The sequence below is a fragment of the Saccoglossus kowalevskii genome, chromosome 13 (genome assembly GCF_978046115.1).
Source record: "Saccoglossus kowalevskii chromosome 13, keSacKowa6.1, whole genome shotgun sequence".
Lineage (NCBI taxonomy): Eukaryota > Metazoa > Hemichordata > Enteropneusta > Harrimaniidae > Saccoglossus > Saccoglossus kowalevskii.
In genome coordinates this window covers 16307855-16322916 of record NC_140653.1, presented here as the reverse complement: position 1 = coordinate 16322916, position 15062 = coordinate 16307855, and the positions used below count along the sequence as shown (strand labels likewise).

General features: G+C 34.8%; 1 pseudogene; it reads left to right on the top strand.

Moving 5' to 3' along the window:
• The first annotated feature begins 6881 nt into the window (after positions 1-6881).
• Positions 6882-10911, top strand: LOC100374518 (cytosolic 5'-nucleotidase 1A-like; annotated as a pseudogene).
• The last annotated feature ends 4151 nt before the right edge of the window (positions 10912-15062 follow it).

Here is a 15062-nt window from a genome sequence, read left to right as displayed (position 1 = left end):
CTCAATACTAATTCATTTCTTCTGGAAGTTTTATATACACATAACTTTTTTTATATGCAAATCGGCACGTTTATTAAAATAGTTTGGATGAAATTAGCTGGTAAACATTTATCAAGTGTATTATGACATCAAGTATAATAATATTGTTCAGTAGAATGAAATATACATGCATAATTGTAATATACACAATAATAACCCATGTACCCGTATTCTACGATAAACTAGCCAAACAAAGAACACATGACATGTAAGCAAAAAGTGGTCCCTGGTTATTCGAAAAGAACTGTTGTGCACCGAAGACCCATCAGTCCACTCTATATTTGTTAACTGGGTTTCTCAATATACAGCACTAACGTTAATATATATTACGTGAGTCAATATTTGTCAGTTTAGCATACCTTTGCATTTGTGTGTGTTTATGTTATGTAAAGTTCAAAAACTGAATATATAAGAAAATACTAAATGATATCGAATAAATGGTTGAAGCACAGCACCAAAAAAGAAAGGAGTATACATTTATTTCGGCAAATAACGAAATAATAAATAAATAGACGCCAGTCAAGTTATGTAGTCATGCACATATTTTCACTCGTGAGTTATCAAAAAAGTCATATTGACATCCTGATAGCAGAAAAATGCATATCACACGTACTTATAGGGTACGTTGTGTGCCAGCCAATCGTCATTTTATAGATTAACTATTCTTGATTGGAATAAGAGATATCGATTTGGATATGATGTCATTTCTACTTTACATGTATTTAACTGTAATAAACAGATGGTCGTTTTGATGCCAATGATGTTCGTGTGAGCAATGTGGGTTTAGTGATAACAGACACAATGAAGTAGGACAATGCACACAACGAAATTAGACAGACAGAAATTCAACAGGTGGATTCAAACATTATCACACATTGCACCACTGGATCGTACATATTGATCAGCATGAGTGTTTAATAATGCTTAGACAAACAGGCAGACACACGCTTCTTGGCACCCCTCGTAAAATTATAAAATGTTCATACACAACAAGCAACCATTTATCTACTGTAAATGTAAATTACAATTATTTTACAATAAACACCTTCTGGTGAGTAAGGTGGACGAAGGCGATTCATGAAGATATAACTAAATATTTTGCGCCAGAAATCATTAACTAATTTAAATTGCCTATTATACAAGACACGCTTTTCACCCATGGGGGAAGGAGATAAAACATACACAAAAACAACCAAATTTAAGGGGGGTCGTGGATTGATCAGCGCAAAACTATGCATGCTAATATACAGATGTACAGATATAATGTTCGGTGAATAATACACGTGACAATTGTCAAACCCCTGTGGTAAATTGGATGATGAAACTCGTTTCAATTTGTTGTATCACCCTAGCTGGGAGAGTCAAGAAAGATATTGATATGGACATTCCAAAAGACTGCAACATTATTTAACAACAGTACCCATCACCCCTAGCTTCGCAACTCACAATCGCAATGTCACTATTGAAATACAACGCATTGGAAAAGGTAAAGGTATTGGCCAACAATTCTGCCATAGACATACTAACTTGTACCTTCAATGTGTTTTTTTTCCATGTATTCCACACTATGAACGTGATGACTACACAACCCATCTTCATTATTATTATTGACGTAACTATTTTTTGATAGGGTCATAAGTCATAACTTGAGGAGACGTCAACCATGTGAATCCAAAAATGGTATTTCAGGTTGGTTCACATTAGTTAGAATTTTCTGTGTCCCAATAAACATATTTCAAAGTTATAATTTATATCATATCAAATATGAATTAGCAAATCATAAAAGTATATAGTCTAGGGGAAGATGCTTTTACGCTATCTACAAAATGCAGCCAGTTGTGTTGTCTTGATTGTAATAATACACGATGTAGTTTGAAATGATGTGGTTCTAATCAGAATTCAGTATGGCAATTTCGCAGATGTTTTCAAAACGCATTGTATGTGATTATTGATGTTCTGAATCTTGGGAACTATATTCATTGAATATGTTGGCAGAAGATAAAGTATGAAATGCTGGCAATATTTGTCTTTTAAACATGTAGCTTGTTATCAAAACATACCATCGCTCTTTGTCAAATTGTATTGACTCGGTTCTAGTGTCATGAATTTGTTTTCGCGTATCTGTTGATCGACTTAATTAACTGATTATTAGCGAATTGCTGTGTTATGTCTGTCATCGTGTAGGCCTATTTGTAATTTTGGACGGAACTTGGCTCAGTGATTTGGAACTAATTACCAGATAACTGCCGCTTTTTAGACTACTCATTCTGACAGTTGGTATCCATAGTTATTAATGTAGTGAACGATTAATCAAAAGATATGACGTATTCAGTACTTGGTGTGATTGGCTTTATGATTGAAGGTTACGCCTTAGAGTCTTTTTACTGCTTTGTAATTGGTTAGAGTTTTGAAAATGAATAAAGAGAGTTTGAGTTGGTCTTGGGGAGCACAGCACGATAGACGCAGTAGAGTAGAGAGAGTGCAGTCTGAGAGTCGAGGCAGTCCTGGAGAGCCTTGGGGCGAGCCTTGATGCAGTCTAAGGGAGTCTTGGGGATTTTTCCCCAGGGCGCTCTGTCTGATAGAGTGCTCGATTGACCGACTAAGACGAGAGCTGAAACGTATTTCGTTGTGTGTGTCTTATTCGACTGTAAAGTTGAAGTGACTTTTCCGATCCCGTACCTCAAGGGGACGAGATAGAGAGACGAGACGAGATTCCCCCCTGGCAATTGTGGAGAACCCCCGTGGAGAAGAATTTACCCTTGATACTAGAATAAAGTGTCGACATGTCGTGAAGCAGAGATATTAATAGATAGGTTGTATTATATGAAGTTTGATACCTGGTTTGATAGCAAGCAGGCATTATTGGCACTCACTCAGTTAATGATCGAACCATTCAAAGTAATATGATGAATTTGTTTTTCCCGTATCTGTTGACCGACTTATTTAGTTGATTACTAGCGAATTGCTGTGTTATGTCTGTCATCGTTTAGGCAGGCAAGGTCCTGGACGGAACTCGACTCAGTGATTTGGAACTAATTACGAGATAACCGTCGCTATTCGGACTACTATTTCTGACAGTTAGTATTCGTAGTTATTAATGTAGAGAACGATTAATCAAAAGATATGACGTATTCAGTACTTGTGATTGGCTTTATGATTGAAGGTTGCGCCCTAGAGTCTTTTTTCTGCTTTGTAATTGGTTAGAGTTTTGAAAATGAATAAAGTTGTTTTAGTTGGTCTTGGCGAGTACAGCACGACAGGAAGAGTCCAGTCCTGGAGAGTCTTGGGCGAGTCTTGGGTCAGCCTTGCGATAGTCTTGGGGACTTTTCCCCAGGGCGCTGTGTCTTATAGAGTGCACGACTGACCGACTAAGACGAGAGTTGAAACGTATTTCGTTGTGTGTGTCTTATTTGACTGTAAAGCTTAAGTGACTTCCCCGATCCCGTACTTCAAGGGGACGAGATATAGAGACGAGACGAGATTCCCCCCTGACAAGTGTGGAGAACCCCAGAGAGGAGAATTTTCCCGTGATAGTAATAGCGAAGGATTTTATGATGTTGTTTGTACTTTATAATTTGCAGTAAGTTGCACGTTTCCAATTTGCAAACGGTGTGCGAATATATATTGAAATTTATCATGTTTGATCGTAGAATCTTCTATGTCCGTCCACGCAATCAAAATCATTAAGAATTGGAATTAAAGTAATATCGAGGGTTTTGATGGTTTTGTATTAAGTTTATATTTTGTGGTAATTTGTTCTTATCCTGCAAAAGCAGACCTGCTCTGTAACAGTGTTATAGTGTATTCAATCACAAGCTGATAGTACCTTACAAATCAACACTTAAACATCTAGTCACTCTGGGTCCACATTTATTCGACACTGGCTGGAGCTATCATCTATGGATTGGTGATTGTCATGATTGGTTTTCATTTTTTCATTTCATTGCACACCTTTGATAGCATTCCTTGTCAGCATTTACAAGAAACGGTCTGCGTTTTCTAGTTTTTTATTCTTCTAAACACTGCTAATTTTAATAGACTGTTTCTTTGGTGAAAACTGCTCGTATTTACCTGAGCGCCAACATTTTTAATGAGTCTGTCCCCTCATTATCCGAGTGCAGAGTACAACTTTCTCCTCACTAATTAAAAATATGTTATTTTTTGAGTAGCAGCATCCTGGAATCGAAGCAATGTTTTTTTCCAGATAGAGATAGTGCCAAAACTACATTATGGTCACTGAATATACTAGTTACGTTGTAGTAGTTTACACACAGGAGTTTTGTTTCTCTGATAATTGTGTGTGTATTGACTTTTGCAGTAATGTATTTGCAGGTTACCATGGAAGTAATTTTATGACGTTTCTTCGAATACAATAAACCAGACTAGAGACACCGAAATTAATATAACGTTATTATAGTACTATTTATAATTCATGGAACGTTTATCACTATGTGGTCATTGATCTGTCTGAAATAACTGATATGCGTGTCTACAGTGTTTTTTTAATGATCACAGACACAATAAAGTATGATAATACAGCATTTCAATTACATCAACATATGGCACACATGCTCATTTTGAAGACAAGAGTGGATTGATGAATATACAATGAATGTAACGAATTTGGGAGTATTTAATCAAAATGGAAATCCTAAAATGTATGACAGCATAGTCGTTGTCAAAAGAGCGCAATGACAAATACTGTTCGTAGGTAAGGGATATTTAAACCACAATCTGATATTCAACAACGTTAATAAAGTATAAATAATTAGACTTTCAGATAATGGATGCAATTTCAGGGTCAAAGGTCTGAACTTATTGCAAAATATACTACCAAGATTTATATTCTGAAAATAATTTCGATTTACAGACAGCAGAATGGTTCTTTGATAATGTTAATTTTGATCACAAAATATCCGTAAGACATTTAAAAGAAATAAACACCGGATAATGATGGCAATTGACAATTGAGTCTTATATTAAATTCTTGCATCTTCTCGGTAATTTATCAGTGCAAGTGATCAATATTGCATTTAGGAAAGGCAGTATGAGTACTAACCAAATACTCAGCGTAGTCACTCTCACGAAGAACGGGTTCAAAATTGAAGAATTGGCAGCAACATACTGTCCGAATAATTCTCAGAACGGCTGTAAATGTTCAAAAGTTTGGTTCATTTCTCATCAACTTAAGCAAAAAGTGGCAGTACGGCAAAACAATGCAAATAAAGTTAACTGGAAAGAATAATGATTTGGTGAACTTAATATTTGTTATATTCCTTGTTTTAGTGTGTATCTATTTCACTTTGTCATCACAATATGTTACCCCCCCCATACCTAACGAAGCCAACAAAATGACTGTCTCAAATATTGAGCACATATATTATTTTTTAATAATAATGAACTTTAAATAACAAAATATTGTTTTTTGAAGGAAAAACAATTAATATTGTTAATAGAGGGTCAAGGGGATAGCTGGTACAGGTTACAGGAAATAAAAAGGGCATTTTACGTTTTTACAGGAAATAAAATGAAAGTTCTATTTACAGTAAAAAATAGGTTTTTACACTTTAGAAATAAAGCAAATTCCTAATTACATTTTACATTTGCATAATATATTTGATAATTTGTGTTTAAGAATCAAATTTGGAAATTACGTACGAATAAGATCTTTGTACAAGTTACGGAAGAATAAATTAGTTGATTACGTTTTACATCTTGCCCATATGTACGAATTTACGTTTTTTTATTATTAAAATTACATTCTTACGAAAATGAAAACAATATGCAATATGTCACAGAATACGAAATTATCCCTTGTCAGCCCTTTTAATAGAATATATTATCTTGGTTTAATTATTAGTGCTAAGTGTAGGTTTAAAAAATAGCAGGGATATGCAAATTGGTCCCTCTAATAAGTTAAGGACATACCTAATGTTTAAGAACAAGTTTTTATTATTATTATTGATAAGGAAAAATCTTGGTCCATGACGTGTGGTCAGCAACACGATTGAAATTGAACAACACCTACATGTGTTCTCGACACTTTTTTGGTCGAGTGCGTCTTATCGAGCAGCAGCCACTACGGACCAGGTAACATATTTTGTACTCCACTGTTTTCATTTTGAACGATCGTTTACCCCGAACGATCGAGTACCACTTTGCCTGGTACTATGCTTATAAAATGACCCTCTTTTTTTGTTGATGTGTAATTTATAGATAGAAAAAAGTGTAACTTACGTAAGGATTGAAATGAACCCAAAGCTATTTATCAAACAATATACCGTTATTTAACCATTTATTTTCAAACCAAAGATTGTGGTCATGGGTGGAGTAGAAAAGGGTTGTGAAATTAAATGATATATTGTAATGCATGTGTAAAGTTTTTAATAATAAATTTGTTATAGATTTAAACTATTAGAATAATATTTCTTCATTGTTGTCATAGACATGCAAATAATTTCAGTTTAAAAACTACAATTCCCATGGAGTGTATAAAACACAAGTTAAATAAATTATTTCCATGAGGTTCAAAAGTGTCTTGCACACACACTGTAACATTTTATATGAGGTCAAATTCTTTTTTATATTTGTATGGTCTCTTATGTGATGCGGGTTGCAGCACTTATTGGAACAAAATTATGAAAGATGTATGAACGTAATCATGATGCTGTAAACGTTGTGTTGTGTTACTTTAAAAATAGAAATGCTTTATGATTGACTGGGGTTCCTTGCGTTTTTTCTTCTCGTGTTGTCTGCTAAAAATGTATTCCACAATGAATGTTGTAAAAGTAAAAGTTGTACCTTACATTAAGTATTGATATATTTATACTGCACTTTACCATATGTCTACCCGGATATTTCTAGGATCATTTATCATTACTTCGTGTTTAATATACCTTAAAGATAGTTTATTAGATAATTTCATCTCTGCCCTACCGTTAGCATCCGCGAAGCCGTACTTCAAGGCTCAGACAATCAATACAATATTACAACGCATACTGCCTGTGCCTGAGTGTACGCACTGCGATATTCTTGTGCAAACATTGTTATTAGAGACTGGACAGAAAGTACAGAGGGGGTAAGCCAGTGATTTTTGAAAGTCGCGTACATAAAAATATATGACCATGCCCAAACATTTGTATGAGATTTGCTGACCACCCCCCCCCCCTTGAATGGTGCATGACAAATTTAAACTGCAAGTTAAAATGGGTGCTGTTGTGCAAAAAGTTTCTTTGCTACAAAATGAAAAGCTTTCCCGCCACATCTAACACGAGACTTATTGTAATCGAAAAAACGAAACGAAATGGGATAACACAGATAATGTAAATTAAACTGTAATCAGTGAAAATGGGTTTTATATGCACAATATTTACAAAATATTTGCCGAAAATAATAATATTTAATACGTATATAGCTCGTTTCGCTAATTAAAGATAATCAAAAATCTGTTTCATATTCACAATCATGTCAATAGTTCTCATCTTTCTTCAACTAACAACAAATGACACCGACAGGAGTTGCATACACAGTAACTTGTTTGAGTTAATCACACTTCACTTGAGTGCAAAAACGGCATGCTAGGGGTAGGATGTTCTCAATATATGTCTAAAATAGGGGTGTTTTTTCTTCAATATGTCTGCTCTAGGGGGTACTAAATTTACATTGCGTTCGCAATAAGGGGTATGGTTTGCAAATGTGCTGCCACCCCTAGGGGCCTCATTGACACGCAGATCGCCACAATATAATAGCGCCACCTGTGTTGACAGAATGCTAGGGGCCAATTATTGTTTAGCAAGAACGCACATGGTGTAAGGTTTTAATATACAGTGACGCCCCGGGCACTTGATTTGGATATTATAAATACTACTGTATTGTTTCAATTTACTAACATTCACACATCTATCTCCCCAGAAATGCTGTATTGTTACAACTACTTTTAAACAAATTATAAATATATCATACCAACACCAAGCATTTTTTTCATAATCTCAGAATCAAGTCTGACATTATCATTATTATTGAAAGCAGCAATGAATCAAAATGAGACCACATACTGTTTTATCTTATGCTATGTCGCAATAATTATCAGTCCAGACATAACATTTTGCAGCACACCATTTCTGTTTTGTCTGGTGTCGCTAATTTAATATCGTTACACATGTAATTAATATAAATATGGAATGTAATAAACAGTTTTAATAGCTTGATTGATAAAAGAAGCAGAATTACTCACCAGGCACATTTATATGTGAAAGTATTACTACAATGGCATCTCCCCAGGTTGTCAATACGTTTTTGGCAAATGAGTTTTAAAGATGTTCTGATATATATTGTGTATTATAATTATGTCATTATGACATAATGTGAACATGATTTATATTTCATTTCCTCGTTATTGATATTTGGTTCGTTGTACTAAATGTAATTTTATTTTCCTAGGTCGATAATAGTCAAATCGTGGTTGCAGTTTCTTCGCGAGCTCTGTTTGACTTATCAGCTGAATATGAAATATACAACACTTACGGCATTGATGCTTACACAAGTTACCAATCCAAACATGTGACCGAACCGTGTAAGCCAGGCGCAGCATTTTCTTTTATCCAGGTGAGACTATAATGTTATTTATTTTACCCAATCCAACAATCAATATGTAATTCACCTATGTCTCGTACCTAATTAGTGCAGCCAAGATATAATGAAATAACTGCAGATACAATAAGTCAGCGATTCATATAAGTGCGACAGGAGCGTACACTGTTTATAGTTTACGAAAAGAAAACTATGATTCGCCATTACAGACTTGATACTATCTGAATCTAGCGCATTGGGGATTATATAGCAGTATATAGTGCATAGCTATGAGATCGATGATTTTGTTCTGTATATAAACATAGCAACTTTGCAATGTTTCTAGGGAGGTTGGTAAGAAGATTTTCATTTCCGTTCTGTTTTCCTGATCTGTTTATTCTAAGCGCCCATTGTAAAGGTTTAATTTCTCAATATATATTGAATTTGGATAGATATTAATTATGTTACGTTATATCGTCGATGCACTTTCTATACAAAATTATTGATATATACATTTCGAGGATAAAAAACTGTTGGATTTATTTCCGTAGAGCAAAATTATAATTTTGCCAATTTCTATTAAACCACAGATTGCATTATTAAAAGCACGCTCTCGCCCAATTAGAACGCCTTATTTTAATGCTGGAATAATATAATTTGCAGTGCCTGTACGTTTGATTGTGTTTGTTTGATTTTGAAATACAAGCAATACAATGTATCTCCACATATTGATCCATAAGTATAGTGGCAACGCGAAGCAATTGGTCAGCGCAAAAATAAATCCCGAACATGGTCGAACGAAAAAAATCATAGTTATAGAAATCAAACTCAATTGTGATAACCTGAATATTACGTTATATAACGTTTTTACATGGATTTTAACTAATCTATGTATGCACTTTGACGCATTTCAATTATTATTAATTGATCATGAGTAGTCATAATTAAGGGTTTTATATATAACGAATAGCAAAAAACATACACAGTATTCCTATTATTTTATTTGTTCAATCTTTGGAATATATTAATTGCAAGCTAGATGAAGTACGTCCAGAAGGAGGGATACGATTTGTTTTAGTCTCAGTGTCAACCATTAATGGAGATACGTACCCTGCGATATATCAACTCAATTGAACACTACGGTAAGTTTTTAGTTTATACATCATAAAAATATTCAGTGTTTACTAATGTTTATGTTTTCAGTAATTTAGGAAAATCAATTGATCCATGAATCAAAAACCAATTAATTCATTCTTTGAACTGATGTTGAAAAGACAATACGTAATAAATATGCGAGAATATGATACTGACAAAAAAAAAACAGAAAAACATGAACCGGCATAGGAATCACATATCTTAAAGGCCTAGTGTATTGTGTTGATTATTTTGTGTTACATATGTATTGATGTGTAGGTCTGACGTTCGCGAGGGCGTCCATGACAGGAGGGAGAAGTCCAGTTGATTATCTGAAAGCATGGAACACTGCTTTATATTTGAGCCCAGACGAAGACTATGTGAAAGAGGCTCTTGATAATGGTGAGACATTGTAAGATATTTGAATGTAAAACTGTGTTCATGTTTACATTTGTTACATACAGATCATTTCAAATTCAGGAATAGCAGCAGCAGTTGTCAAGAATCAGATTATCACGCCACCAACCGAACAATTGAGAATTGTATTCGACGGTGATGCAGTGTTGTTCTCGGACGATACTGAACGATTTTTTCAAGCAGAAGAAACTACATTTACAGAATATGAAAAGGAACATGAGAATGGTCCGGTGAGAGAGGTAAAACTGTTTCTTTGCATACATGATGTACAATGTGGGGGGGGGGGTTAGATTTTTATATACACAGTGCATCAAAGAAACTTTAGATATTTATATTTGTCACAACAAAAGGACAAGTCTTACGTCATACAAAAATAACATTGTGCCCTTTAACAAAATTATGAAACATACGTTTTCTGCGCGTTTTCTTTTATAACAGGGACCTTTGAAAAACTTTGCAGTAACTCTTGGTCGAATGCAGAATATTCTACCATCAATTTCTTCTATTGACAACCCAATTCGTACGTATTTACTTACATCTCGTGATATGTACGGAGCAGGAAAGCGGGCACTTGGTACTCTGACGTCATGGGGATTGCATATCAACGAAACAATATTCATCTCAGGCGATCCAAAAGATGTATTCTTGAAAAATATTACACCCCATCTGTTATTTGATGACAGGAAATGCTTCTGTGGAAATTATGAAGGAGCAGGAACATCACGCCTCCCCTTACGTCGTCACTCAATTTGAACCATGACTATGAAGCAACATACTTGAATATACTGCAGTTTTTAAATTTATTGTCTCAGTTACTTCTAGCAAAATATTGGAATACATACAAAAAACAAACATTTAATTTACATGTGAAAGACATACTTGGAAGAATATGTTTTGTTTTCTTATACTGAACAAGTTTATTTTGGTGGTACTTGTCTTAGTGATAAGCACATTTTGGATGGAGTGGTTGGCTACTTTAAATGCTGTTCATATCAACGTCATGGCATACACAGAATACATGTTTTCAAGGGTCGAGTAATTTGAAATGCATGTATCCTGGTGTTTAATCATTTGAAGTATATTCATATCTCTTCAATATATTAATTCTTGTATTTTTCTGTAGAATGTATGTGGTTTGTGCATGTTTTATGTGACTAGTTTTATGTCCACTGTAGCCTACCCGATGTTGGTCATTGTCAACGCTTTCTTATCATCACTACAATTAATTTACACTCCAAATCCAAACAGCGCAGTTAGCCGAGTACATACACACATAAATGTAACTATACGATGGTTATAGCTTTGAAATAGTTATGTTTGTATATGCTTGACAAATACAGATATACAGCAGCATAACTAAACATTCTTATTACCTAACCTGAACCATAATTTTATACGAATGTTCATGTAAGTTCATGGTTCTAACACGCACGCTTATTCACACGTTAGATTACAATTTAAGAATCTCATAACAGTTTTTACATTAGCTTTTCACGTTTGGCATAATTGAATATCGAAGTTATCTGGGAGGCGATTACAGGTTAGGTATATTACGATCGTCAGCTTTTCAAGTTCCAGGCTATTGACACTGTTGCTGTATGAGAGTTGGTTACAGGCAGGTTAAGCCGGTCACACATGTTAGGTATGATATAAAACAGTCAAACTAAAGATTGATCATTATTGTTGTTGTTGAAATGGTGCCTTTTTATCAGTATTATGTAAACACTACATGAAACTAGATAATATCAATGAACTAATACAGAAGTGTATTCGAACATACTGTTCCACACACTTTACTTCAATTTAGTAAAATTGAATTTAAAACACTAAATACTGACCTTCTGACCAAGCCATCTGAATTAATAGCAAAGCTACCAACATGACAGCTATTTCAATGTGCATCACAACCTTTTTCGTAGACTAGACAGTCGCGACACTATGTTCGTTAACGAAATAATGCGATGTCCACTAAGTTTGTCTATTTAGTACAGGAGTGCCAAGTATAGGAGTGGCGACCCTTGCCAGCCGTATTATGTACACTGAGGACACTTTTACTCGACTTGTTTCTCTTGTTCATTGTTCTATATATCAAGTACATCGTTCGATTTTTTTTTCTGTGGCAGGTCTGGTTCTGTTTGTACATAATGTCACATTGATACCCAGTGTTCCCTGTGTGTTGTGATAGCTGGTTTATGTGATGTGTTCGCACCATCATTGTGGTACGACCAGGTTTGTTGTTGTAACTGTGACTGGCGTTTTGTTGAAGTGCTTTACTGGCTATTAGGATCGCTGCTCGTGGTTTTTAAGACTGCCGATCAACGTGGGCGATACATATGACAAGATCACATTATTGCTTTACCTCATTCTTTACTTCTTCACAGAAAGTTCGTTATATGACAAAAAATCGCGTCACGTCAACAGAACGTCGGTACCCGGATGTCCTCGTGGGTTTCCTATATGTTTCCCACTATAATTATAGAAAGAATACTGAAACAGCGGCCAGAACTATAATCACTCTATGCTATGTAAAAAATGCGTTCACAAATGTGTCTAGAAATTGCTGTTGTCTGTACATGTGAAACATAAATCAATAGTGACCAAACAACCACGGCAGTTGTCATAAATCGTTTAGTATACTTGGTAAAAAACAGAATATGTCAAGAAGGGGCGGCATAATTAAACATTTGGTTGAACAATTTAAAACATTTTCACACCTGGTTGACAAGAAGCTTTAGAAATCGTTTGATTAATGTTTGCAAATGTTAAAACTGAGTAATATGATTCATCGTTATACATTATTGTGGTGATTTATTGAGAACTAAATGTAACACAATAAAATGATTTAAACCGACGTGTATTTTTGGGAGCAATGGAACAAAACATCCATTTGTCAATATTAGTTAATTATATATACAATGCAATCATTATTGTTAACATTTCTTGTTTCACAAATAACACCTAACACCCAGTTTTTTAACATACAATTTTGTTTGTTAAAGTTTTAACAAGCTCTAAAAGTAGCCTGCTTATTAAATAAAGTATACGGCTACTTTAAGTAATGATGGTCTGAGTTTTCCATACATTTTTCAGTACATTATACGTGTAAAAGAACATAAACCATAATAGTAGATTAGTATTTAGAATTCATGTAACAAAGCAATGTACCCGAACAAGATAATTATAGAGCATTGATATGTAATTCAGTCTGGTTCCAACATTCCGACTTTGTTTGTAAGTTATTTCAGTATTCTGGTCATAAACATTTATTGACGATACAGTTCTAATCTCGGAGAAAGACTCTTATCATAGGGCTTTTTGTATCTCTCTCCATGATTGGCCAGTTCTTTCTGTGTCATCTCATGTATTCTCTAAACACTGCCTCAAATACATTACACACTCATTGGTACATTGAACCTCTGATTCTGAGATTTCAGAGGTCTATAATTTTATTATTTTAAACCGACAATACCTTTGGTTTTAACAATTTTTTGTTTAAATATAATCACATATATATGACCCAATCTTACCGAAATATTGTTTTAATCGCAATTGCACAGACGATGCGAAAATAGGTGATTTTCCGTACAATTGCGAGATCTCGCGAGATGCATGAAAGACGCGCGTCGAACGTCTGCGCAAAAATCGAACGATTTGATTTTGAACTAGAATTTCTTTATTTCGTAGCTTACATTGACCGGCCGATGTTCGACAGAGGAATATTGCTTCCGAATACCCTTACTTAATCGAAATTGCCTATCATCAAATGTGGACAGCACATTATTAAGCATGGAAATGTCCCCGAAATACTTTCGCGTTTGTCGAATCCCACGCGATGTTTGACGCGACTACGACGCTATGACCTTTGTTTGTCCTGTTTTTACGTTCGATTTCACGCATAACGCGTGATTCTCGCAGTGAACGGAAAATATTGAAAGACGGATAGTCGCCATTTTGTTGAAATCGGTGACGTAGGGACAACAGAAAATTATGATGCACGACGCATACTATTTGGGAAATGAGAGACCATCAGATGCCTCTCACGAAGGCGACGTATTTGACATTTCGCCAAAGACCAAAGTAATGAGGTTCGCTTGACAAAACCGAATTTCAATAGATGGCATCTTCTGGAGATCTGTGTGTGTGTGTATTTACATTACTAATGTTTATAATAAATTTAATATAACTGTACTATTCCTAAGCCTTAACAACCCGCAAACATGTCTATGTTAAGTCACACTATGGTGTTATTTCCATATTGTTGCATTTGTATTTAATTTAACTGCAATTAAATTGAAACCTTATATAGAGTCGCGTTTTAAGCTAAAAATGACACAACTATATTAAAAGTTTATAAAATGGAGTCCCCGGAACATATATCAATACATGTTTTGTGCAAGTGTGTTTGTGTATTCCACTGATTCTTGAAACCTACTGATTGGATTTTGATGAAACTTGTTACATAGATACTCTCGGCAATTGTTCAGATTTGATCAGGGTTACAGTTGATTCTGCTAGCCGCAGACATTTAAAAAAAATAAGAAATTGAAAAAAAGCAGAAGTAATCAAAAGTGAACACAGAAATTGTCCTATAGACGATCTAAGACGAGATAAAGAAACCAAGAAATAGAACTTTCTGGAATTCTGAAAACACTGTGACCAGCTCAGATTAGGTGGATTATTCGCAGGTAAAGATCAATCCTAAGAATCTTTGTTATAAAATGTCCCCAAAATAAGCAGCGAAAGCCAAAATCAGGTTCTGAACGACGACCAATTGATCAAGTTTCATATGTTGTTCCATGGCCTCATGAATTGCGGGATCATCATGTATGTTCAGCACAACAGAGGTGCAATTTATTAACCTCAGTCTGCCTGCACTCATTATTATTTCAATGAAGAACCACAGG